Source organism: Apodemus sylvaticus, chromosome 10 (genome assembly GCF_947179515.1).
Source record: "Apodemus sylvaticus chromosome 10, mApoSyl1.1, whole genome shotgun sequence".
Taxonomy (NCBI): Eukaryota; Metazoa; Chordata; class Mammalia; order Rodentia; family Muridae; genus Apodemus; species Apodemus sylvaticus.
The window spans coordinates 13,607,762-13,634,827 of record NC_067481.1 but is presented as its reverse complement, the minus strand read 5'-3'; the positions used below and the strand labels follow the sequence as shown (position 1 = coordinate 13,634,827).

The window sequence follows — 27,066 nt, the reverse complement described above, 5'->3', positions numbered from 1 at the left end:
CAAGTTGCAGAGCATCAGCAACAACAGCATGCTTAAAACATGATGTCAGAAGTCATTGTTTAATAGCTGAGTAGTACTCCTTTGTGTAAATGTACCACATTTTCTTTATCCATTTCTCTGTTGAAGGACGTCTCGGTTCTTTCTAGCTTTCGGCTATTACAAATAAAGCTGCTATGAATGTAGTGGAGCATCTGTTCTTGTTATATGTTGGAGCATCTTTTGGGCCCAGGAGTGGCCTCCGGTAGTACTATGTCCAATTTTCTGAGGAACCTCCAGACTGGTATCCAGAGTGGTTGCACCAGCTTGTAATCTCACCAACAATAGGGGAGTGTTCCTCTTTCTCCACATCCTCAACAGCATGGGCTGTCACAAATGGATGGAACTAGAAAATACCACACTGAGTGAGATAACCCAATCACAAAAGAACACATGGTATGCACCCACTGATAAATGGATATTAGCCCAAAAGCTCAGAATACCCAAGATACAACTCACAAACCACATGAAGCTCAAGAAGAAGGAAGAACAAAGGGGAGGATGCTTCAGTCCTTCTTAGAAGGGGGATCAAAATACTCACGGGAAGCCAGGCGGTGGTGGCACATGCCTGTAATCCCAGCACTCTGGGAGGCAGAGGCAGGCAGATTTCTGAGTTCAAGGCCAGCCTGGTCTACAGAGTGAGTTCCAGGACAGGCAGGGCTATACAGAGAAACCCTGTCTCAAAAACAAACAAACAAGCAAGCAAGCAAGCAAAAATACTCATGGGAGGAAATACGGAGACCAAGTGTGGAACAGAGACTGAAGGAAAGATCACCCAGAGACTGCCCCACCTGAAGATCCATCCCATATACAGTCACCAAACCCAGACACTATTGTGGATGCCAACAAGTGCTTGCTGACAGGAGCCTGATATAATTGTCTCCTGAGAGGCTCTGTCAGAGCCTGACAAATACAGAGGCAGATGCTCACAGTCAACCATTGGACTGAGCACAGCATCCCCAATGGAGGAGTTAGAAAAAAAAATTGGAGCCAGGCAGTGGTGGCTCATGCCTTTAATCCCAGCACTTGGGAGGCAGAGGCAGGTGGATTTCTGAGTTCAAGGCCAGCCTGGTCTACAGAGTGAGTTCCAGGACAGCCAGGGCTATGCAGAGAAACCCTGTCTTGAAAAACCACAGAAAGAAAGAAAGAACAAAAGAAAGAAAGAAAGAAAGAAAGAAAGAAAGAAAGAAAGAAAGAAAGAAAGAAAGAAAGAAAGAAAGAAAGAAAGAAAGGAAGGAAGGAAGGAAGGAAGGAAGGAAGGAAGGAAGGAAGGAAGGAAGGAAGGAAGGAAGGAAGGGAGAAAAGAGAAAAGGAGAGAATAGAAAAGAAAAGAAAAGAAAAGAGGACTAAAGGGATTTGCAACCCCATAGGAAGACCAATACCAACCAACAAGAACCCTCCAGAGCTCCCATGGACTAAACCACCAACCAGAGAGTACACATGGAGGGATCCATGGCTCCAGCCACATATGTAGCAAAGAATGGCCTTGTTGGGCATCAAGTGGAGGAGAAGCCCTTGATCCTGTGAAGGCTTGATGCCCCAGTGTAGGGAAATGCCAGGGCTGGGAGGTGGGAGTGGGTGGGTGGGTAGGGGAGCACCCTCATAGAAGCAGGTGGAGGGGGATGGGATAGGAGGTTTGGGGGAACCTGGAAAGGGGAAAACATTTGAAATGTAAATAAAGAGAATATTAAAAAAAGTTAAAAAACAAAAACAAACAACAAACAACAACAAAAACCCTATGTCAGCCCTAGAACAAAGTGCAGGAGTGAGACCCGGTCTGCATCTCTCTGCACTTCCTAGTGGGGTGGCCATGACCACAATGGATCCAGGAGTAAAGTGCTTTCTGTGCAAGCAAGAGGAACTGAATTCAATTCCTAGCACCCCTACCCCCGCACCCACGTAAAAGGGACTGAAAAGATGGCTCAGTGGTTAAGAGCATTTGCTCTTGCAGAGAACCTGGGTTCAGTCCCCGCAGTATCCACAGGATATTCACAACCATCTGTAACTCCAATTCCAGGGGATCTAATTTTGTCTTCTGACTTCCAAGGGCAGCACACATGTGGCAAACATACACGTTTGCAAGCAGAAACTCATACCCCAAAATAAAAATAAACTGTTTTGTGTCATTTTGTTGTTGTTTTGAGACATGGTTTCACTATGCTGCCCTGGCTGTCCTGGAACTCACCAAGTAGACCAGGCTGGCCTCGAACTCAGAGATCTATCTGCCTCTCCCTCCCAAGTGCTAAGATTAAAGTCGTGTGTCACTGTGCTGAGTAATAGCTATGTAAAATAAAAATAAATAAACAACATTTTAAAGAGCCAAACACTGTGGCATACACCTATGTCCCAGCAGGGCTGGCAGACAACTCTCTTTGGCCATCTGGCCAGGCAGTGTAGCCTAAAAGAAAGTTCCAGAGTCTTAGAGAGAGAGACCTTGTGTCAAAACCCAAGGTGGCTTGTTCCTGAGGAATCACACCCGCAGGGTGCTCTGGCCTCCATAAGCACACATTTGGAAACACCTGTGCATGCACACATGCACAGACACAGCACTAAATAAGTAAATGATAAACTTAGAGAAAGTTAGCATTTTCTTTGCAGACTCATGAGGTTGAGTGAGACACTCTGTAGAACTCTCCCATAGAAAGTCAACCACAGTAAGAGCTTAATGGTTGCTTATGGCTCAGGTCTTACGTTCAGTTTTCCCTCCAAAACAGTTCGAGCTCCAGTTGCCAGATCAGGCATCCTGCCAGCTGCCTCCCTGGGCCTGATTCGGACAGGACACCACGACTCAGCTAACCAACGGTGCCATCTGAGGGAGGCCCCGACGCCACACACCAGCACTGTTCAGAGAAGCCAGCCTCCCAGCCTCCAGACCAGCTCAGGAAACTACACTCAGGAGGACATACTGATGAGGGTCCTAGAGAAAGGGCCTCGGGGCTAAGATGGCCAGAAGCCTGGCTCGGAGCCCCTGGCTCCGCCTGCCTGAGCAATGCTGGATTGAATTGAGCTAGGCACCTTGGCAAGATGAAAGAAAGCGGGCCACAGATGGGGCAGTCAGGGAGGTCCAGTGACGAGACCACATAGTCAGAAGTCAGACACATTTCTTTAGAAAGCCATCTGCTTGGATGGTAAGTAACTTTGATTCTTTCAATACAATTTAATGTTTGATGTATATGTGCCACCTTCTGTTGGTAGAACTCTATTGGCATTTGTATTTTCTTCTCTGAGTGAATCTAATGTGTAATGTGTGTGTGTGTGTGTGTGTGTGTGTGTGTGTGTGTGTGTGTGTGCATGTGTACTGTATATGTATTTCAAGCAATACTGAGAAAATATGATATATATGTGTGTGTGTGTATACTGTATATGTATTTCAAGCAATACTGAGAAAATATGATATATATATATATACTAAGAGAAATGCTAGATAGATAGTATATACATACATATACACATACACATACATACGCACACGCACATACACATACACATACATATACATATATGCATGATCTGTTGTCTCCCTCACCTTCATTCAGTACTTCTTTCAATCAGTGTTTTTCAGCTTCTTTACTCTTACCTTAAGTGAGATGAGATGCTGGTCCTCAGTTGAAAATGCATTTTATAGCAAAGGGAGAAAAGAGAGAAAGGTCCGCTACTTTCACTGAGTATGTTTTTCTACCTTTTTTCTTTTTTGCTGATTTTATAAAGCAGTAAGCAACAGTCTTCGAGATAATTTCTTAGTCACAGATCTGCATAACTGAAGTGTGTCACTCTAGACAGAAACACGGACATGCAAAAGGGAGTCCCAGGAAGGACGGAGGGTAAGCATCAGCCAGCGGTTATGACATCTTGTAGAGTTTAAATGTGGGCATAGACACAAGACCACGTAGCAACAGCACAGATGAAAGAGGCACTGAAGAAGGCAGTTTTTAGCATTACTGAGAAACTAAAGGATGGAATCTTCTATATTAGACAGAAATAAGTCAACATTGCTGTAGTGGTTTGAAGGAGAAGCACCCCACAGGCTTGGGGATTTGAACACTCGGTCCTCAGTTGGACATGCTGTTTGGAAGGTTTGGGAGGAAGTACATCACTGGAGGAAGGGCTTTGGAAGTTATACTCTGCTCCCACTTTCGTCATGGCCTCTGCTTCATGCTTGTGCTTGGAGATATGGGCACTCAGCTTCCTGCTCTAGCCCCACCCTACATGCCTGCCTGCCTGCTTGCTGTCCTGCCCCCTGTCATGATGGGGTCTTAGCTTTCTAGAAACATGGGCCATAAAATCTTTTGTAGCCGGTCTTTCTTACTTTGTGTGTTCTTCTTTTTACCACCCTTTATTCTCCCAGTTTCACCCTCTAAAACTAAATAAAAGAGGAGGAGGAAGAGGAGGAAGAGGAGGAGGAGGAGAGATCCCTGATTCTAATTCCTTTCCTTTTACTTCTTCTTTGACCACAGCTACTAACAAATCACAACCAACCCCATTAAATGAGCAACATCCCCTCCCCCCACCTCCCCATGCCTCTTAGCATTATATAACATTTATATACCCTCTGAAACGTTCCCAGAATTCCAAATGTCACACAATTGCAGAAACTATTGACAGCTGGAAAAACCATGCCTCTGCTAGAGCACAGGGCAAATCATAGTCAGCCACTTCAGACCTTCCAAAGCAGTCTCACCTCCCTACACTTGGGATTAAAATGAATGCACATTCTATTGCTACAATCTTTCTTCTGTATGTAGGTCTTGGACATGGTATTTTATCACAGCAACAGAAGAGTAACTAATACAATTAAACAGTATCTAATTGCCAAGATAATGGCTAAAGGAAAAGAATGCATAAAAATGAGTGAGAAAAGGAATAACACAGTAGGAAATGTTGATCCGGGAAAAAAGAAAAGAAAAATAGAATAAAGTGGATGGATGAAAATGGAAATAAATAAAGAATGAAAGTTTGCCCAACTTGGGCTGCAACTCAGTGGGAGAGCATGAGCTAAGTCCTGAGTTCAGTTTGTAGTACCAACCCAACAAACAAATTAGATAAATATACCCAACTATACCTTTTTTAAAATTTAAGTGAATTACATAATTCAATTAAAAGACCAATACTATATTAATGGATAAAGAAATAAAATCCAACTTCTAAGAAATATACACCAACTAAAAAAAGCCTCTAGAAATGTCAAAACCCTGAAATCATTCAGAGAATGTTCTTTGACCAAAATGAGATTAAAGCTACAAGTCATTAGCCCAGAGATAATTTCCACAATTAGGAATGTATAGTATTTGTATAATTTATATATTTACAATATTTAGAATCCTAGAATTTTAATATTTAAAAATATTTAAATTATATTGCCTATAATTTATAAAATTTACAGTACTAGATATATCATTGTAAACATGGTTCCTATTGTTAACTGTCAACTTTTCAAAAACTAGAATCACCTGGAACCTAGGCCTCCAGGCATCTTGATTTTGTTAACCACTGTAGTAAGATCCACATACTTGCATGGAACCTTTCTCTGGCTAGGAGGGGTACCAGCAGGGGAGCCCTGTGTCCCATCACTCCATATGCAGTATTCTGCATAGCTTCCATTTGCCCCTTTTATGATAAACCAGTAACCAACAATAAAGTGATTTACAGAGTCCTGTGATTCGTTCTAGCAAATGGTCAACCCTGAAGTGGGGTGTGGAAATCCTGGATTTACAAGCAGTAACTCAAAAGTATGAGCTATCCAGGACTTGTGACCAGCACCTGAAAGGTACGTCAGTCATGTTGGGCTGGGCCCTTATGCCTACCTAAGCTGATGCAGGTTCAGTAGCATCAAAACTGGACTTAGGGTTTCCTAAGGGAGGAAAAGGAGCTTTTGATTATGAGAGGAGATGCATCTGAGTGGGATGGGATGAGCCCATAGCCTCAGCACTGGGGAGGGAGACAGAGGCAAGGGAATCATCATTTAGAGACTGAGCTCAAGTCAGTCAGGAGGACTACAGTGCAAGACCCTGTCCACTATCCCAAACACACAGACACACACACACACACACAGACACACACACAGATACACACAGACACACAGATACACTCACACACACACACAGAGAGACATGCATGCACGTGCACATATGCATACCATGAATACAGATGCAATATTATAAATAAAATATTAGCAAATAAAACCAAGCAAGCATCTAGGCTGTATTCCAGGAATGCAGCAGCAATTTAATATTCTAAATTAAATCAAGCTGTGCTGGGGGCAGAGGTGGGGGGGCGCAGCTCAGCCACACAGTGCTTTTTGGGCACAACAAGCCCCGAGGTTCAATCTTCAACATTGAAGAGAAGGAATTACCCGAAATAATTCGTCACATTAGTAGAAAATTAAAATCGTTAAGATCATCCTGACAGGGGCATAAAAACAACGGGGAGCTTAGTTTTCCGGAAACAGCAGGCAGCTCCTGCCCATTTCAGAGAGTTGTGCTCCTGCAGTGAGAATTAATTTTCAGGAGAAAACTGTTATGCTTACCTGAGTGATAACCTGGTGTGCACGCAAGGGCTCCAGGTTTCTAGACCCTTCTGGCTTCGCATTGTGACTTGGGCTGGGTGTCTTTTTTTTTTTGACACCTCGATTTCAAGGTAAAATACCAAAAAACAAACAAACAAACAAACAAAAACAAAAAACAAAAAAAACAAAAAACAAAAAAACTAGCAAGCAAAGTCAGTTATCACATCAGGTGTCCTGGTAAGTCCTAGAGTGAAGAGCATGGGGGAGGAGGCGGGGAAGGGGCAGGTGAGGTGGGGAGGGTATGAGGTGGGGGTGGGGGTGGGGGTGGGAGTGGGGTGAATTGGGGTGGAGTGAGGTGTAACTTGCTGGAGGTCTCAGTGAGGCTAACTGGCAGGCCTGAGCTGTGAACACAATCAGTCTGGCTCTAGAATTCACATCTCTTGACCATTCTGTCTCTGTGCACACACAGCCAACCATAACGGCAGGCATTAAACATCAAGTGGGTTTAATTTAGACACACTGTTAGAGCCTGAAGAGAAGGCATTCATCCTTACAAGGGAGGGCTGGTTCTAGGAGACTTAAAGAAAAGTAGCTCTTGGGGCCTGGAGAGTTTGCTCAGCAGGTAAGCAGAGCTTACACTGGCTGCTCTTACAGAGGACCTAGGTTTGAATCCTCACCCACAGCACCCACTCCAGCTGACACCCATTCCAGTTCCTGGGGCTACGATACTTCTTCCAGCCTCCTGAGTGTGCTGCACAGAAAACACATGCACACACATTAACAAGCAAATCTTTTTAAGGTAGCATTTGAGCAAGACTTTAAAAGGCGAAAAGTGTTTTTTGTTTGTTCTTTTGAGCTTGTTTGAGACCGGGCTCTTTCTATGGAACCTAAACTGCCCTGGAATTTACCAGCATGAGTTTGCCCCAAACTCATGATCCTCCTGCTTCAGCCTCCCAAGTGCTGGCGTTTCAGGTATGCCCCTCCCCAGCTGCTGCCACCACCACAGCCACCACATCCAGCTAAAGGTGGTAGTTTTAACTATCAGAAAATGAGAGTCTGGACACATCAGATCACACTGCGGTGACACAGTTGCACACCGCAAAGGTCAGTTTCCCTTTTGTAAGTGCTAATCAGGCTCAGCAGCATCCAGGTCCCTCCCTAGATGTCATGCATGACACATCTGTGGTCCCTCATTCCACCTCATTCCTGACCACAGTCCTTGGGAGAAGGAGAAATATGGAGAATTTGCCCTTCAAGGTGTGAGCCTGGAAAACACACACAAACACCATACACACACACATGTAAACACATACCATATACACACACATGCACACACATGCACATACATACACACCATATACACACATACACACACCATACACACACATGAGCACATACATGTGCACATACATACCATACACACACACACACGCACATGTACATACACACACACACACACATGCACATACATACACACGTACCATACATACACATGCACGCACACATGTGCACACACATATCACACACACACATGCATACTCACACTCCATACCTTCTGCTCACGGCCCGTCAGTTCTAAAAGAGCATAAGGACCACCATAATCTGCCCTTTTTTGTTATCGTTTTTGTCAATTTGTTTTATTCTTGAACACTGAAACAGAATCTTAGCTATCCCGGGTTGGCCTTGCACTTGCTGTAGTCAAAGACGACCCTGAACATCTGATATTCCTACCTCCACTCCCAGAGACTGAGAACATAGGCTCGCGTGCTCGTTTATGCCGTGCTGGACACGGAGCCAGGGCCTCGTGCATGCTATTCAATCATTCCACCAAGAGACAGCTCCAGCTCGCGGTGTGACTCGTTTTAGAGGATTCTAGCAAGTAACAGAAAGGAAAGTGTTCAGCAGTGGCAGACCGGAGCAGGTTACAGCAACAACCCGGGTAGAAAGCACTGGAGACCAGTGAATGAGGCTGCTGTCTGAGGACATGAAGACGTAGGCGGTCTTAGGCTTGGGGACTAGAAATAATCTTGGAAAAGCAAGAGGACACAACTTCAGGATTTACTGCCACCCTGCCAAGCAGACAGTGGTGGCAGCAGCCTAAGCAGGTTATGCAAGAAAAATAGCCCATTTGGAAAGAACCATCGCTTTGTGCCCTGTAGCTGGAATGAGTCTACAGAAATGTCTAGGGAATCTTACTAGAAGTGCAGCTTGAGTTCCGGCTAGGAAGGAAGAGACGCCCGGGATGGCACGATGCACCCAACAGGGTAAAGGAAGGACACGAGGAAGGACGTCTCTCCTTGCACATGACCTCAGTCCTATCTACAGTTTCAGAGCCTCTTCCTGAGGCCTGAGGCCTGTCTGCACCTGTGGTTCAGGCTCTGTGACGGGTACCTCGAGTGCTCCAGGACCGGGTTTGCACGTCACTCTGAAGGAGAGTCTACACATGCGCGTTGGAAGCGTTTTAGCCCATGCGCACTATTCATAGTTTGATTGTTCTGGATTAAGCTCAGATCTAGACATCACCCAAATGGGTAAGAAGAGGTGCAAGGCTAAGTGTTTTTGGTGTTTGCAAACCTTCTCCACACTATGAGGGAGGAGGTGGATAGATAACAGGGACCAGACCCCACCAGACCAGGGGACAAGGCTCAACTTTGAATTGATTAGTTGTCTTTGCCCTGGTTTTCTGCTGATTTCACCCTGGACTTCCTTCCAGATTGCCAGATCCTCAGAGTAAAGCCCAGCTTAAAAGTCCGATTTCTGGTGTGTTTTGTGCATGCGATCTGCACGGCAGTCGACTTCTCCCGGGAGGCCCCTTCAGATTGCAGGCTCTTCGCTCCTGTTAACAAACTCTAGAGTAACCCAGACACACTTCTCGCTCTGATTACCGTTATAAGCTCACCTTCTCTTTCTGTCTCGCCGTACTTCCTCATAGTGCCGCACGAACCTTCCACGAACTGGGTCCTTTTAGCATGCAGGCATGCACCTGTGGTCTGAATAAAATCAATGGTTTCCTAGCTTCAGGCTGAGAAATAGAAAAGTGTCAGTCACATGATTACTCTGAACTTCGGTGTTTGCATGGGGGGGGGGAGGGGAGTGCAGGGAGTGCAGGGGGGGGATTTAATGCTTGCCACATTTTTAAAAGGTGGCTGTGAAGAACAAACATAATAACTGTGGCTGGAGATAGTAACAGGAGGCTGAGATGGCGGTTGGGAGTTGGGGCCTACCTGAGCTGCTTAGTAACACCCTGTGGGGGAGGGGAAGAGAAAAAGGAAATGGAGAGAGGATTAGGGGAGGAAGAGAGACAGGAAAGAGAGACAGGTGGACAAAGGGAGGGGAGGGAGAATTAATGGGCAAACATTTCAGCTGGACAACCTTATCCAAAGAGATTTAACCCAGTGCTTCTTGTGGACCCACAGCTGGGATTGCCGTCGTCACTGAGCGACAGCGCCTGTCCTCCCTTGGCTGGGGTGACAAAGCCCACGGGTGGGCTGAGACCCACTCGGAAGGAGATCAGGAGCACCGGGAGCCAAGCGGTCCCAGCAGCCTGCGGGAATAGGATGGTTAGGGAGCACTCTGAGGAGCACTCACGGAGGAAGTGGATTTTGAAGACAGTTCATGAAATGAGAAAGAAAGAGAGAGAGAGAGAGAGAGAGAGAGAGAGAGAGAGAGAGAGAAACAAACAAAGAAACAAAGAAAGAAACAAAGAAACAAAGAAAGAAACAAAGAAACAAAGAAAGATGTATACTGACCCTGAGAGTCAGAAGGAAAGAACAACACAATGTCACCTGCCCCCTCCACCACATCTGAGTGTTTTCCAGAGGCAAGAAAGCAGCACAGAGCAGGGGGCTTCCCCTGAGTCAGCACTGAGAGGTCTGAGTTCTAACCTCAGAATTTCCTGTCAAGCTAGCATGTGCAGCTGACTGCCGTCTTGGGAAACCATCCATCATATGGGCAAGGAAAGCTGCAGAAGACAGCCACCCACTCAGGCTCTCGACACAGCGCCAGCCCCTCAGATGGCACGCAAGCCCTGGCTGGCTTCCTCGGGCAAGACTAACTGCATGCTTTATCTGCAGGGGGCGCTTTCTTGGCTCGCAGAATTGTTTGGAACAGAAACTGTTCACTGTGGCTCCCTGCAGAGCTGTGGTCCTTGGCCTTCTGCAGCGTCTGGGTTCATCTCAGGCCACTGACTCGGCCATGGGGGTCCATAGAAAAGAGACCACCATGGTTGTCGAAGAGGGCTTGTTGTGGCTGTGGCCACTGCACCTGGAGTGTCCAAGGGAAGCCACCAACCAGCTGTGGGGTCACTCCTTCCAATGCAGCCATCTGTCCCTGCCTCCCCAAGACAGATCTCTCTCTCTCTCTCTCTCTCTCTCTCTCTCTCTCTCTCACACACACACACACACACACACACACACACACACAAAATAAATAAATAAATAAATAAGTGTGATAAATAATGCTGGGCTTGGTAACTCATATTCTAATATATGTCGTAATCCTAGCTAGCGTTTTGGAAGATGGAGACAGAAGGGTCAAGAGTTCAAGTTCTAGAAGATGGCTCAGATGTTAAGAATACTTGCTGCTCTTCCAGAGGACCAGGGTTTGATTCCCAACACCCACATGGTGGCTCACAATTGTCTGTAACTCCAGCTCCAGGAGATCTTCCACCTTCTCTGGTTTCTATGAGCACCGCACATGCATGTGGTATCCGGAGACGCGTGCAGGCAAAACAAACACACGCATAAAAGACATTTTTTTAAAAAAAGAGTTTCATGTTCATCCTGAGCCCCATATGGAGCTCATATAACCTGAGTTACCTGAAAACCTGTTGTCATAAAAAGGAGGTGGAGGAAGAGGAAAGAGAGAGGATGAGGAAGAGGAGTCTGAAGGGGGAGGGGGAGGGGAAGAAGAGGAGGAAGAGAAAGAGAAAGTGAGAAGAAAGAAGTAGTAGTGGGGGGGGGGGGCACAAACAAACAAAGACCAACCAAACTACAATAAATCAAAAATGCAAAATGAGTAATGGCCTCCTCCAGTCCGAAGTGGCCTTGGCAAGATGACCTTTGGTTTTAAAACTCCAGGAAAATGGCACTGTCAGGGAGGGTGGGGGTGGGGTGGGCTTATGCATGAGGAACAGCGGCACGTTCTACACGTCTCCACGTTGTTGTCTCACATCCACATGCCACCTCATCCCCGGTGAGCCCATTGCAGCTTCCTGGTCTTGAATTCCAGAATCTTTGTTCCCAAAAGTTCGTCCCCAAAGCCACAACAAATGGTGCATGTGAGTGATCAGGTGGCACCCCCACCTGTGGTCCTTTTCTTGGCCCAGGGTGTCCCCTCTCAGCTCCCAGCTGACCAAGGCACAGTGTTGAGCACATCTAAGCACCCAGGCAGTAACCAAAAGTCTCCTTTCTGCCTCATGCTTGCAGCTGCATCTAGATTAGCTGTCACTCTCCATAAACCCTCAAGGACTGGAATTTTCCTATAAACCAGAGAGGGCTCCCAGGGGAACCATCACAATAATGCACTTGGCAGCGAAAAGATGTTAAAAAAAAAAAATCCCAAACCACTGTGCGCTCTTTCCTGGAAGACACACATCCCATCTCTGTTCATGGTTCACGAACCCAACTCCAGAAGGGCCCAGAGGCTGGATCCTGCCTGAAACATCTGCCATTTCTGCTGCACTCCCAAGACCAGGTTAATTAATGTGTGTCTCAAGTCTTCCAGAACCTTCCTGTGTCCCATAGGACACAGCTATGTGGTTCCAAGCAAGAACTGATGTGGACCAGGTCTCTTGGAACATTCATGGTTCTCCCTCATGTCACGTCCCTGACTTCACAAGACCCCCTCACGCCCCCACACCCTTCAGGATCACCCAGCAAAGCCTCTCCTCAGCCCTTTCCAACTCCATTCTCGGCACTCCACACAAGATAAAGTAAACATCCACACATAAGCACTACCTCTATCCTTGAAGCATCCACCATGGCACCTTGAGTTCATTTGCATTGTCAACTTGATAGAAACTGAAATCACCCAGGAGGAAGGGATTTCAGCTGAGATTGGCTTGTGGGTGTATTGGCGGGGGGTTTTTCTTGATGGGCAGTTGATGTGGGTGAGCCCAGCCCATTATGAGTAATGCCACCCCTGAGCAGATGGTGCTAGACAGTATTAAAAAAATAAAAGCAAGCTGAATAAGCCATGGGGAACAAACCAGTAAACCGCAGGAAATGCAGAGCAAATGCTCCCTAGAAAGGCCACCTAATGGGGTAGGATGCTTTGGATTGCTCCAGGAGCTTCCTCCCGGCTCATTTGCAGGCTGACCTCCTTGGCAATCTGGATGTGTCACAGTCCTGTTCCTGGGGCTCTGGGGAAGGCGGAGAAGGCTCAGGGTATATGCTATAAAAGTATCTATACTGCCTACCTCCAGCTTTGCCACTGGCTGGCCCACAGAGCCTGGCTCACCCACAAACCCAGCACATTAGACAAGGGACACCTAAGGGTCTTTGTGGTGGGACCCAGTCCACAGTCAGTCTCCATCACTCAAGGCTAGGCCCCGTCAAGCTGCCTTAGATGGCTCGTGTCAGCCTGGGCATCTTTAAGAAAGCAGTTACAAGCCTTTCAGTTCTCACTGCCTCCCTGCTCCGTGAGCACGTGGACTAACTGCCTAAGAGGAAATAAATAGCACAGGATGAGTTTGGTGCTAGGACCTGACCTTTAGACTCAAACCCAAACAAGTTGCTCTAGCCAGAGGAAGATAGTGACCACGGCCTTCTGAGCTGTGTGGGTATTGTGGTCAAGGTATGAACCATGCTTTTATTCTCAAATATCACACAACCTGATATGGCAACATGGGTGTCTGGGTTCCCGTCTCTGAGGCTAGTGGCAGGCTCTGTCTCTCCCACATTCTGCCCAGCGCATCCTGATTCTTCAGGACCAAGAGACACCTTTGGAAAAAACTACAGTGTTTTTATCAAGACACTAACAGCCGGTACCACACCAGGCAGGGAGGACTGACCCAGAGGGTTGCCTTCTGCCCTTACCCAATCTTCCTAGGACACTCCACAGAGTGGATCCCCGCCCACCTGCCTGGAGGGCCAGGTGAGGACCTCGCAGTAGGTGTCCGATCATCGTCCTAAATCCGGGATGAATTCACGACCACAACATGAATAGGAGAGAAACCGGAAACCCCCCAAGTTCACAAGCCAGTTTGTCCTGCCCCAATTTGCACTTGAACCCGGAGGGACAGGGCTGTGGTTGCCGCCTGGGGGCCCTAGCATCAGCACTTGCAAAGCACCTTGGAATCCACGCCAGCCAATCAGGTAGCGGCGCTGGGCGCACTTTAGCATGCCCTGCGCAGATTCAAACTACCACCAGGGGGCGGCATTTGGCTCCACCTGGACCCTGTAAGGAAGCAAAATAGTCCAGAGGATTAAATGTTGAGCCCCACCACTGAAGTCTGAGGAAAGTGAAAGCGATTTGTGAACTGACTTTGGATCCCTGGAGAGCTTGTCTCCAAGTCACTGAGTGACCTTTAGCCATTACTTAAACTCCCTAATAGTTTGTATCCTCTTCTTAACTGAGAAAAGTCAGGATATGGAAATGACACTTGATGCCAGGGTGGCTTACCTGCCCGCTGGCCCTGGACCCCTGGATTTCCTACCTGGGTGTAGGATCTCCAGCAATGATCACGAATAATAGCTGAGCTTTCCGGAAGAGGCTTTGTTTGGTCCTGTTTTTTGAAGCTCATCGAGAAAACGTATTCCTAAACAGAAAAGTGCCTGGCACGTGCTGAATTCCTAGCAATATTTAACCTTTAGCTCTCGGAGTTCATCCTACACCTCACCGCAGCCCCACCCTACCCATCCTCACCCCACCTCCATCTGACCCGGTACTAGGGACTGATGCTAGAGTCTCTTGCATGCTAAGTTTATACTCAACGAAGCCACACTCCCAAGCCCCCTTTGGGAATCTTCTCCCCAACCCACCCCATGCCCCATTGTCATACCTAATAATACATACACACACACACACACACACAAATATAAGGACTGCTGGAGTTCTGCCATCATTTAGCTTGAGGTTAAATCTCAGCTGCTTTTTACTATCAGTCTGTGAGATCTGGGCTGAGCAACCTCTCTGTACCTTAATTCCAACACAACAAAATAGACAGCTGAGCATATTGATATAAATCTCTATTCCAGCACTGGAGAGAGGTAGAGACAGGAAAGACAGGCGCTGAAAACCAACCTCAGCTACATAGGCAGTTTAAATCCAACCTGGGCTACATAAGACCCTGTCACAAACAAACAACAACAACAAAAATAAATAAATAAAATAAAATAGAGCTGATTAATGACAACCTTATAGTTATTAAGAGAAGACAAATAGGTAAAGATTCAATAAATATGAGCTGTTACTACCTTTTTTTTTAGTATAGAATACAGTTTATTCAGGGCATGGGGAGGGGAGTTAAGAGGGTAGTAGAGGCAGAGAAAGGCAGAGAGAGGGAGAGAGTAGAGAAGTAGAGGCTGTAGCTTTGAGAAAGGGGAGGGGGAGGAAATGGGGAAGGGGAGAGCAAGAGAGAAGCGAGAGATGAAGACTTGTCAACAAGAAACTATTACTACTAATAATATTAGAACCATTAAAGGTGGTATAGGAGTGCCCACAGTTTATCATGCTAGCTAGATCTCAGACACAATGAGAATTCCCTAGGTCTAAGGCTAGGATTGTTAGCCTTAGATTAACGGTATACGCACTTTTCATTTGCCAGGGCTGAGTACTCGAGCTGTGTGGGGCAGACACAGCTGATGTGAGAAGAGGGTTGGCGGACAAGTTCCCCGGGAAATGGACATCCTCTGGTTTATCTGGATCCCACTCCAGTGCCAGAGCCAAGTTCCCGCCCGGCCCCAGCCCTCTTTGCACGTTGTCGTTACAGGGCTGGAATAACAGTCTAGAAGGCCGACTCAGAAGCCCGGTTGACTCATCGGGAGATGACTTGGCAGACAGTCATGAGATGGAGCTTCTAGCTCAGCCACCGACCTGCTGTCCCACAGCCGGGGAAATACCTTTTCTCCCAGGTTTTCAAATGTTCTTGAATTCAAACTTGAACCCCATTGGATGGGTTAAACAATGTCATTTCAAAATCACTTTAAATCCGATTGTGTGTGTGTGTGTGTGTGTGTGTGTGTGTGTGTGTGTGTAAGAGAGAGAGAGAGAGATGTGCAACCTCCCATTCTTTTACTTTGCCCACACTCCCTCTTTCCACCCCAATTGATTTGTTTGCTAGCATTTTCCACTTATAATGAGGTCCTCTGTTGTTTCTTTGATGGCTTTTGAAACAGAATGTCACTTCACAGCCCCAGGCTTCCAACTCACAATCCTCCTCCTAAGTATTGGGATTACAGGCTTTTGTTTTTGTTTTTAGAACTTTTGGATCATCTAGCTCTTGAATATTAATGCTATCTAGATTAGTTAAGAAGCAAGGCATGGAGACACCCACTTGTAACCATAGCTACTCTGGAAACTGAAGAGAGTCAATAAGACCCAGGGCAGTCTGGGAAACATATCAAGACCCCATCTTAAAAACAAAAACAACAACAACAACAACAAACAACCAAGGACTATACAAGAAAAGCCTTTAGGCTTGTGGTAGGAACAAGCAGTTGTACCAGGTGGTACCCACGGTCCCAACAGCTAATAACATCCTCTTAGCTAGGGATGAAGGCACAAACCTGTAATCTTGATGCTTGGAGGCATGAGTCACGAGTTCAAAGTCATCTTTTACTACATAGGGAGTTCAAGGCCACCCTGGACTAATGAGATCATGTCTCAAGAATAAATAATATGCCCTTGTGTCCTCTTGAGAGTGACTGTGTTCAAATGATAAATCATATAGTCACCCTAGTCACATGACTTCGGTTTGTTATTGTTGTTATTTCTTTGTATATTTGCTTTGCATTTGTGACAGGGTCTTGCTATATCCCCCTTAACTACGTTGTCCCCTTGCTCTATTACCATATTCAGCAGAAATCACAGACATGCCCAGCCATGAGTAGTACCACCTTTTCTCCCCCCATTCCTATCCCTCTATCCCTCCCCATGACCCTCCCCACCAGAGCTTTAAGGCTCTCCCCAAGTAACCCACTTTCTCTAGTAAAGCTCTGTCTCCTAAAGGTTCCACTATTAAACACATGAGCCAACGGGGAACGGTTCACATTCAAACTATCACCCCGCAGCAACAGAAGCCTTCGGTAGAAATAAGCGAGAAAGACAGGCAGGAGGTTGAAACACAGCAGAGAGGCCCCAAGAGCAATTAGACATGGAAGTGAGGCTACTGTGCAGCCACAAGGAGCAGATTATATCCTAGGATAGCTTTTCCAAGTGGTAATGAACTACAGGCTAGGAAAAAACGCCATAGCAACAGCACAGTTTTGTCTCGGGAAGCCATTTGTGGGCCAGAGAGAGAGAGAGAGACAGAGACAGAGAGACAGAGAGACAGAGGGAACTGTCATCTCCCTCCAGGAAATACACTGTTGAATTATAACCAATTTGAAGAACAGCAGAGTTGAAGCTCAATCGTACCTTCATTCTGAATCACATCACCCTATCTTTATTCTGTTCTTGATCCCATAATCAATTCATTAATTTATTTTCTTTGTTCCTGTTTTCTTAAAAAAAATATATAAACAAAATTTATTTTGTCATTATGTGTTTGTGTGTGCATGTCTCATTTGTGTGAATGTATATGCCTCTGGCCTCTGAAAGCACCTGTATGCTTACATGGTTACCCCCACAGAGACATACACACATATAATTGAAAATAACACAAGTCTAAAACAAGAAGGAAGGAGCTGAGCAAATGTCCACACTGAATCAGCATCTCTGGGCTAACCTCCCGTGGTAGGGGGTTTCCATTTGTCATTAAGCATCGTGATTAATTCTGTAAATTCTTCTCCAGAAAAGAAAACTTATTTGACCCAAAACAGCTACCAAGACATTTGTCCATTCTATCTTCTACCATAGGAAATTTTTGTTCAAAATTACGCATCAGGGGCCAGGCCGACGACGGCTCAGTGATTTAAGCCACCTTCCACCAAGCCTGAAGACCTGAGTTGTATACCTTGGACCCACATGACAGGAGAGAACCAAGTCTTGCAAGTTGTTCTCTGACCTCCACACACATGCTGTAGCATGTGTATGTGTACACACATACTGTAAATACACACATGTAAGTTTAAAGATAATTAGTATTGAGAAAAACTTACTGTTCCCTTTCAAAGCCCACAGATTCCTTTTCTCTAATCAATATATATATATATATATATATATATATATGTTTTTTGAGACAGGGTTTCTGCTGTCCTGGAACCAGGCTGGCCTCAAACTCAGAAATCCACCTGCCTCTGCCTCCCAGAGTGCTGGGATTGCAGGCGTGGCCACCACTGCCCGGCTAAAGGTGTATATTTTACCTGGGCCATCAGAACTCTTGAGAGCTATCATCTGACTCTGGAGTGACTGGGATGAACAGTTGATTTTAAATTTCTTTCCCCCAGTGTTTTTTCCATATTCGATGGAGTTCATTGTCTGGACTATTTTTTTTAAGCCACAACAACTTCTTTTTTAAATTACTTTGGGATATAAATAAATTGCACATTCTATTCGAGTGACGAGTAGCAGACAGTTTTGTGAATTAGGCAAAGCGGAGAAGAAAAGAACTAGCTGAGGACTTTCAGCATCACTTAAAATAAGTAACTATATACTTGTGCTGCATAGCTTCAACTGTCGACTTGACACAGCTAATAACCACTCGTGGAAGAGAGTCTTAAATGAGGAATTATCTAGATCTGCCTGGCTTATGGGCATATCTGTGGGGGAGCGTCTTGATTGTTAATTGATGTAAGAGGATTCGGACAGTGTGAGTGGTACCGTTCCCTGGGGGAGGGGGGACAGACACTGTAAGGATGAGGAATGGGAGCTGAAAGCAAGCAAGCAAGGATGTGTTCACTCCCTCTTGGCTCCTGACTATGGATGCATTGGATGTGACTAGCTGCTTGGATCCTTGTCTGGACTTTCCCGACCTGTTGGACCTCCTCCCTAAAGCTGCCTTTTGTCAGCAAATTTATCACAGCTACCAAACTGAAGCTAGGCTAACCAACCTGGTTTGCGTTTTGTTTTGTTGTTTCGCTTTGAAGCTACATTGTTTTTTATTTTGGTCCTTAAGAGCTGTCGGGAGGGAGAAGAGTCTGGTGAAATGTATTCAAGTTTGATAGATGCCTCACCCCTTGCATCTTGCTATCTTTATGAGACAATTGCTTGTAGCCCCCTGATCCCTCTAAAATGGTTAGCTCTGCCTAGCGGGAAGAGAATGTCTTGTTGCCGCAGACCCTCATGCATCTCCATCATGTACAGGCAAAGTGGGGAAAGGTGAGAACAGGGAGGAGAGTGGGTAGGGGGCAGAACTACAGAGCTTCCATGAAGAACGAAGAGTCTGAGCTTCTGAGCAGTGCCTGTAAGAAGGGCTGCTTTGTTCTGAGTAGCGGGGGTCCCTGCAATGAGTCCAGGGCACAGATTTCCGAGAAATGTTTGTTAGAAACTATTAAAGGCAGATTCACTCATGCTTTCTATTTTCCGGTCCTTCTTCTGAGGCAACATCACAGTTTGCTTTGCTCCATTGCAGGCTCATGGATTTTATTCAGTAATACCGACTATGTATCTGTTTTTGCAAATTTCTTGCATCCTCTATAAATGCTAGCTGTGTTTCCAACGGAAACTTTCTAATAAGCTATCTGATGTGGCTAAAGAGTCTGAAACTTAATTTCCCAGTTATTGAACAATGACTGGGAAGGTTTCAGTCAGAGTCAGAGACCTCCAGTGTGATATAATGTGTCCTATAACTGTCCAGAATATTCTCTGATACTGGTTATTTCAGACGTGAAATTCTGGACGGCTTAGGCCAGGCACACCTGCTCTGCTGACATTCTGGGATCACAAAATGGTTAAAGCCAGGCATGGTAGCTTACACCTTTAATCCAAGCACCCAAGAGGCAGGGACAGGTGGATCTTTATGAATTCCAGGCCAGACTGGTCTATATAATGAGTTCCTGACCAACCACGCCTACATAGGGAGACCTTGTCTCAAAAAATTAAAACAAAACCAACCAACCTACTAAACAAACGAACAAAGTACAACGTAGTTAATTAAGCAGTAGACATCAGCTAAGCCTAGGGCTTGTTATGTAGCCTAGGATGGCCTCAAAGTTATGCGTTCTTCTCAGCCTCTCGAGAGCCAGGGTTATAAGCTTGTACCGCCACACCTAACTTTTGGTTGTTATCGTTTTGAAAAGGGGTCTTGCTCAGTAGCCCAGGCTGTTCTCAAACTCACAATTCTACTGCCTCCGACTCCTGAGGGCTGGGCTTACATGTGTGCCATTTTTTGAGTTGATCCGAGATAAATCTCACAGCCTATCTACATCTCAGTGTGCCCAGTCTTTAAATTGATATGAAAGCAACTCACAAATGGTTTGGGGCTTCTGTTACCATCTTAGCTGTGGCCTAGCCTACCTTTCCAGCTATAGCTCATATTGCATGCAATCTTGTCTTCTGAGAATCACATGACCAATGCTGTCTACTCAGCAACATCATGATTTCATATGTCACTTGGAACCTCAACCTCATGATGTCCAAAGTGGATACAATAATCTCTATATACATCCAACCCCAGCCTTCTTCGCTCTCCCTGTCAAAGACCCATTTGCCCATGTCACAACCTAGAGGTGGACCTATTGCATTTTTAATCCCAAACTGGGGCTTATACTCCACCATTGATCATTCAGTTCCTAGATAAAAGACATGCATGACCTTCATATTTATAAAAAGCCTCTATTAGCACTAAGGCTGGGTAGATAGTTAGCCTCTGTGCTATTAAAATCTATTTCCCATCAATAACCCTGAGTTATTACTATGCTTCATCTAGGCTGCTTGTAACTCCAATTGGCCGGCCCTCAGGGCCATGCTTTCCTGACCCCTAAGCCATGGCATCTTTCTTCTCTCTTCACCTTCTTCTCTTTCCTCCTGGTCTCCTCCAACCCCAAGCAGGAACATCAAGCACCGCCTATCTCAATTTTGCACAGCTATAGGCTGTAGGCATCTTCATTCACCAATCCGAAATAATTTGGAGGTAAGGTTGCATAGCATCACTTGGGTGTACATGTAGACTCTATTGTCTCTGGGGCAACCAGGCCTTGGGGTCCACTTAGCATTACAATACATAGCAACAGCCCAAACCTCAACAATTCTACCTTTCAGTCCAATAAAAGGATTCTTTTCTCTCACAGATATAAACTGAATAAAATTATAACAAATATGAAAATTATAAGGTCTGATATTCATTTATAACGTCTAGTCCATTATATTTGACAATTTAGATAAAGTATTTATCATTTATTCTATCTTGGTGAGTTAGAATTTTATATCTAAATTACTTTTTTTATCTTAACTTGTATTACCATCCTAGAAACATTTTTTCAAATATAGAACATCTTCTTTAATGCTAAACAACTTAAGTTCAATTGTGAGGCTATAACTATTTAATCTCCAATCTCTATACACAGCCAACCCCTTGCTCATGCTCAATCTAGAGGTTGACCAGATGCCTCTTTCTCCTTTACTTCGAAACTGATCAATCACCAAATTGTTACTCCTTGAGAGCTATTTTGTTGTTTTATTCTGTTTGTTTGAGATAGGGTCTAGCCTTGCCTATTCTTCCTGCCCCCATCTCTCAAGTTCTAGGATTCAGGCATGTGTTGATATCACCTGTCTGTGTTTCTTTACTACATATATTTCCAGGAAGAATTTCCAATGAGCAGTAATTGGACCTCATATAAATCTCACTGGCTATGATGCTACCACTATGTAAAGTTTATTTCCCTTTCTCTCTCTTTTTCTTTTCTTCCATATTCTGTTTCTTTTCTCCTTCTCTTTGAATAGTACCGAGAGTCCTGCACATGCTTGGCAAGCATTCTATCAGTGAGCTACATGCTCAGCTCCTTCTGTTGCCCATACTGTTACCAGCTTAATCTACCCAACCAACATCCCTTGTCTAGGCAACTATCATAGTACCTGAGTGACCACTCTTCTGCACTTCACTCTTTCCCTAACCCCTTTCTGATGTCTAATTCATTCCTCCCATTGTGGCTAAAATGCTATAATAGAATGGCCTATTATAACAAACTGTCGTAACTGGCAAGATGATTTAACTGTTAAAATTCCTTCCATGCAGGCCTGAGAATGATTTTGAATTTCCAGCACACACATAAAAAAACAGGCTTAGTAGCATGCCTGTAACCCCTGTGACTGTGTGTGTGTGTATGTGCATGTGTATGTATATGTATATGAGTGTGTATGTATGTGTATATGTGTATATACCTAAGTATACATACATATATGTATGTGTGTATATGAGTGTACATGTGTGTATATGTGTATATGAGTGTACATGTGTGTGTACATGTGTGTGTGTGTGTGTGTGTGTAGACAGACAGATCTTTGGGGTTCAGACAGCCTAGCTGCTTCAATGAACTCTCAAATTCAGTGAAAGATCCTGTTTCAAAATAAAGAAATAGCCAGGTATAGTGCCACATGCCTTCAATCTCAGCACTTCAGTAGTAGAGTCAGGAGTATCTCTGTGAGTTCGAGGCCAGTCTGATCTATATTGTAAGCTTTAGGATAGCCAGAGCTACACACACACACACACACACACACACACACAGAGAGAGAGAGAGAGGGAGAGGGAGAGGGAGAGGAAGAGGGAGAGGGAGGGGGAGAGAGAGAAAGGAAAGAAAGAAAGAAAGAAAGAAAGAAAGAAAGAAAGAAAGAAAGAAAGAAAGAAAGAAAGAAAGAAAGAAAGAAAGAAAGAAAGGTAGGAAGAAAGGAAGAAAGAAAGAAAGTGGAGAGTGACAGAGAAAAACACCTGGCCTCGACCTCTGGCCCCCACAGGCCTGCCTGTCTTGCCCATACATGCACATGTGAATACCCATACACTTAACACTATTTAACTCTCTCTGTCTCTCTGTCTCTGTCTCTGTCTCTCTCTCTCTCTCTCACACACACCCCTCTATATTTGGACATTTGCTCTTCTTCCTAGAATTCTCTAATTGTTTACCATAACTCTTAGGGGAACGCCCATTTGTCACTAGTCTGCCAGAAGCCATCAGTAGGCGTGCAGCGCACCCTGCAAGCCCACCTGTGTCCTTCTCTTCCTTCCTTCCTCTCGATGCCTTAGTCATACCAGCCCATTCCCATTCCTGAAATAACCCAGGGTTCCTAGAGCCAGCCTCAAGCCTGTCTGTCCCGTGGGGCTGAAATCTTCCTACATCTTCCTCCATATAACCTAGCTGATTTCTCATCCTCGGTATTGCTTCCTGTGCGGAATCTTCTCCCAACACTCCTCTCACGGCTAGCTGATCTTCCCTTCCCTGATTTGCCTCTTCAGGGGGAGGGGGGTCTACTTTCCATAACTGTGTGATTTTTCACTTGCCAAAGGAACAGATTTGCACACCCAAATCCACAGCTGCTTTTCACCCCAGGCCAAAGGGACATCCGCAAGAGCGGATGTCCATCGCGGTTGACAGAATAAACAGAACGTGTAGCATGTTCCTACACTGGAGTACCATTCTGCTTTAGAAAGAGGATTCTGGGAGGAAATTCTGCTGCTGCGATGTGCTTAGATAGGGTGGATTGTCTCTGCTGTCAGTCTTCCCCACTGTCCAGAGCTGCTTCTTACGAGGCCCGGCATTTGATTCCCTCCGCCTTTGGCTCTGTCCCTGGGATAGATAATTCAGTCTCTCGGTACAGAGGAGAAGGAGATCCTGGAAGATGGAGAGAGGACAGATTCAGGTCAAGTGGCCCCAGGAGCCTGCGTTGCTGCCTGGTTAGCACCAGCCTCTGAGAAGCACAGCTGTCTCTCCTCTTTGCTGTCTAACCCAACACAGACTTATGATTAAGATTCCTTTACTTACTGTGGCCTGAGTGTTCCTCTTCCCTCAGGGCTGCAGCTTTGCCTTCTCCTTCTCCAACCCCCCTCTCCCCATCCCCCGCCCCCAGGCCTTTTGGTCAGTCATAACACACGCTCTTAGAGCCAACCTTCTGAGCTAGCCTCTGCTTTAAGAGGTTTTAAAGACCTTACGTAATCTTCCTCACAGTTTCCTGAGTCAATCGATAACATCGATGACATCGTTCAACTGAAATCTGGAGCATCCTCGGGGACTCCGTACAGAACTGGAAGACAGTGAGGTTCAAATTCAAATCTAGGCAGCCTACCTGCCAAGCTCAACCACACAGCTGCTGTTCTGCTCACTAGCCCTTGGGTAAGCATCACCTAAGGGCTGGTGACATAGACAGAAGAGAGGTGGAGTGACTAAGCATGCTCGCTTCCATCCCAGCCCCCTGGAGGTGAGCCTCCAGGTGGTGGAGTGACTCACTTGTGTAGCAGATTGGGAAAGTGCTTTGACTTATTTTCCTCTCAGGATCCGGGCTTCCTGAAACTTCTCTGCTGGTCATCTACCTACCCCGAAATTCCCTATCCCGGGCCCACCATCAATCAATCCAACTTGGAAGAAAGGTGTCCTCTAGGCTGACCTATCAGAGACTGCAGAACCTTCAGGGAGTCCTGGGTACTGAAAACAGAGGGGTACATTTAGTTCTAGGCTCCTCTGAACTGAGACACCCCAGGCTCAGTTCCTAGTAGTGTCCACCCAAACTAGGCCTACCCTTCTTTCTCTGTGAGACCCCCATGTCAAGACATTTGTCCCCTTGGGCTGCAAGTATAGCCCAGTAATAAAATATTTACACACACACACACACACACACACACCCTGGTAAGCTTCCAGGGTAAGTTTCAACATCTGATCCATAAAAGCCAGTCTGTCTCAGGTGCTGCTGCCTTAAGCCAAGGATTCCCATGTCTTACTGTGTGCATGGGGACACTGTGAATGGACAAAAGCCACCCCTACCCCACCCCCATCTTCACCCCCACCTCCACCCCCTAGTCCTCTGCTTTGCTGGGTGTGCTGAGTCCCCTCACCCCTTTCAACTAGTCCCAGGCTGGCTGGTTCTGGAGTCACACTAAGCTCAAATGGAGAATGCCACCTCATGTCTGCTTCTCCCCTAGGGTAGCCAGGTCCACTGCACACCAAGCTGGACTAAAGGGAGGGAGGGAAGCTTAGCCAGGTGTGGGTGGGTGCAGTGCAGGATGGCGTTTGTTCCAGCAATGAGCACACCCAGGAACAGCTTGGGAGAATTGGTTCGTTTATTGGGGCTGGGGCTGGGGAGGGGGAGTATTTGTGCCTCTGGGGAGGTGACTAGGGTCTCTGGGGGCAAGGTTTGTGTGGCCATGTGCCATTGACCAGGTACATGTAGTAGATGCTTCATCTACATACTCAGGGGCTGTAGTGTGTGTGTGTGTGTGTGTGTGTGTGGTGTGTGTGTGTGTGTGTGTGTGTGAAGATCTTATAAGGTCAACCGAGGAGTGAAGCCTGGTATCAGGCAGGGTAATACTTACTTGGGTTGATGGTTGGGGAGCCAGCTTTATGGCACCAGATGGGAAGGGGGAGGTAGCCAACTCCTGCCATCCTCATGTTCGAGGTGTCTGAGATTGAAGCTCTCTTGACCCTTCCTCTGTGACCCTAGGCTTTATAGTCCCATGGGGGAACAGCAGATGTCTCCCAAGGAGACTTCAGTCTCCTGGGGCCTTCAGTATTCTAGTGTTCTTGTGACAGAGCCCACACCTTCCACATAATTCATGTAAAGTGAGTCTTTGGGCAATGCTTGGATGGAGTACAACATGAACTCATCCCACAATGACCCCTGGCTTGCTCCAGCTGCCGTCGCCTTGTGCCCAAGGCCTTTCTGCTGTCTGGTCTGTTTTGGACTTCCCAGCCCCTCTGTTGCTCTTTCTAAGCACAGAACAGAAGCAGGACAAGTGTGTTCAACTTCAACCTTGGAAAGGAGGGACTTTCCAAGGCTCTGTCCCAGTGCCTTCAGCTCTGGATTCCTGGGAACAGGAGAGGGTGCCAGAAGATGGCATTCAGAAGAAAACAAACACATGACTGTCTGGTAAGACTTCATTTGAATATCCCCAAGTTCCACTTTCTATATTTAGACAGAGTTTGGAATTCTATCTCATTTGGTCTTGAAGGCCACCCTGTCACTTGGGGAGCTTCTGATGACTCACCCCAAGGTCCCCCACAACTATAACCACTCTAGGGCAATCCCAAGGCCTACCAAAATCAGATAAGAGTCCTCAAGCTGGACATCTGTAGCTCTTCCAAACCTCATCTTTCTTACCAAGTCCACAACCCAACCTCTACCCCATCCCCACCCCTGAAAGCATGGTGGCCACTGAGCTGGGCAGTTGGCAGTCCTGACCTGAAACACACCGTACACACACACACACACACACACACACACACGCCTATCTCTCTATCTCTCCATATCTCTCCATCTCCCTCCTTCTGCCCCCTTCCTGGTTTCATGTACCCCAGGCTGCCCTTAAAGTCACTGTGTTGCTGAGAATAATCTTGAACTTCTAATCCTCCTGCCATTGTCTGCTGCCTGCTTTATGTAGTACTGGGACTGAACCCACAGCCTCATGTAAGCTATGGAAGCACTTTGTCAAATGAGCTCCATCTCCATCTCCCCAACCCCATCTCCTGCCCGTTGCCACCTTCCATACCACCCCTCTCTCCCTTCTTGAGCCTCCTTGCTTCTGGGTCAAGACACTATTCTGATACTCATCCTTTATCTCATGACTACTTCTTGGTTTTCTTTGCTCTAGCGCCAAGCTGTCCAGTGAGTGTGTATACCGTGTAAAAGCTCTGTCTTTCCTTCTCCATTTGCTCCCTATCCACTGGGCAGTTTGCAAATCCCCATCTCCAGTTCTAAGAGATCTGATGACCTCTTTTGAAATCCATGGGCATCCACATACACTCACAAAGACACGCACATATAGATAAAAATAAAATAAATCTTTAAATCTTTGCTGGTGTTCTGCATCACTCAGGGTTGGGTTCTGTTGTATGGCAGCCCTGGTTTGGAATCACAGCCACCCGAGCAAGTTGACCCCCTCCCCCCCACGAAGGGCTTAAATACCTCCTTACTGGGACAAGAGTGTTTTGGAATGCTAAGTGAATTGCTAGTCCCCTGAGGCTCTGATGAGAATGCTGAGTAGATTATGGACCTTCCTTTACTCAAGCTCCTGCTTCCAACTACATCAATTCACCCCAGGGTTTTGTGACACGTGGTGATTTGTAAACCAGAGACACCCCGAGGACATAAGATAAAGCACATTCAAACCTCCAGCTCCTCTGTCTCGCTCAGAGCTCAGAATCTAACACCCCACCGGCTTCCACTGCTGGACACCGAATCAGAGACTTCAGCTAAGGCACTGGGTGTCCCTGGAGAGTGTAGAGTTACAGGGGAGCCTATGAACCTGGCGTGGTGTCTGTACACCCCCATGCCCCACGAGGGCTAGCTCC

The 27,066-nt window shown here is 46.2% G+C and overlaps 1 long non-coding RNA gene across 2 annotated transcripts; it reads right to left on the bottom strand.

Annotated features, from left to right (window-relative positions):
* Positions 1-229: 229 nt before the first annotated feature.
* Positions 230-13,995, bottom strand: LOC127695058 (uncharacterized). Of its 2 annotated transcripts, none has more exons than XR_007979894.1 (3): positions 13,576-13,995; positions 9,438-9,560; positions 230-382 (listed from the first exon to the last, which is right to left on the bottom strand). It is a non-coding gene; the product is annotated as an uncharacterized LOC127695058 (long non-coding RNA). The 2 variants fall into 2 exon arrangements; XR_007979893.1 differs by having other exon boundaries at positions 9,438-9,528; positions 13,576-13,987.
* Positions 13,996-27,066: the final 13,071 nt, after the last annotated feature.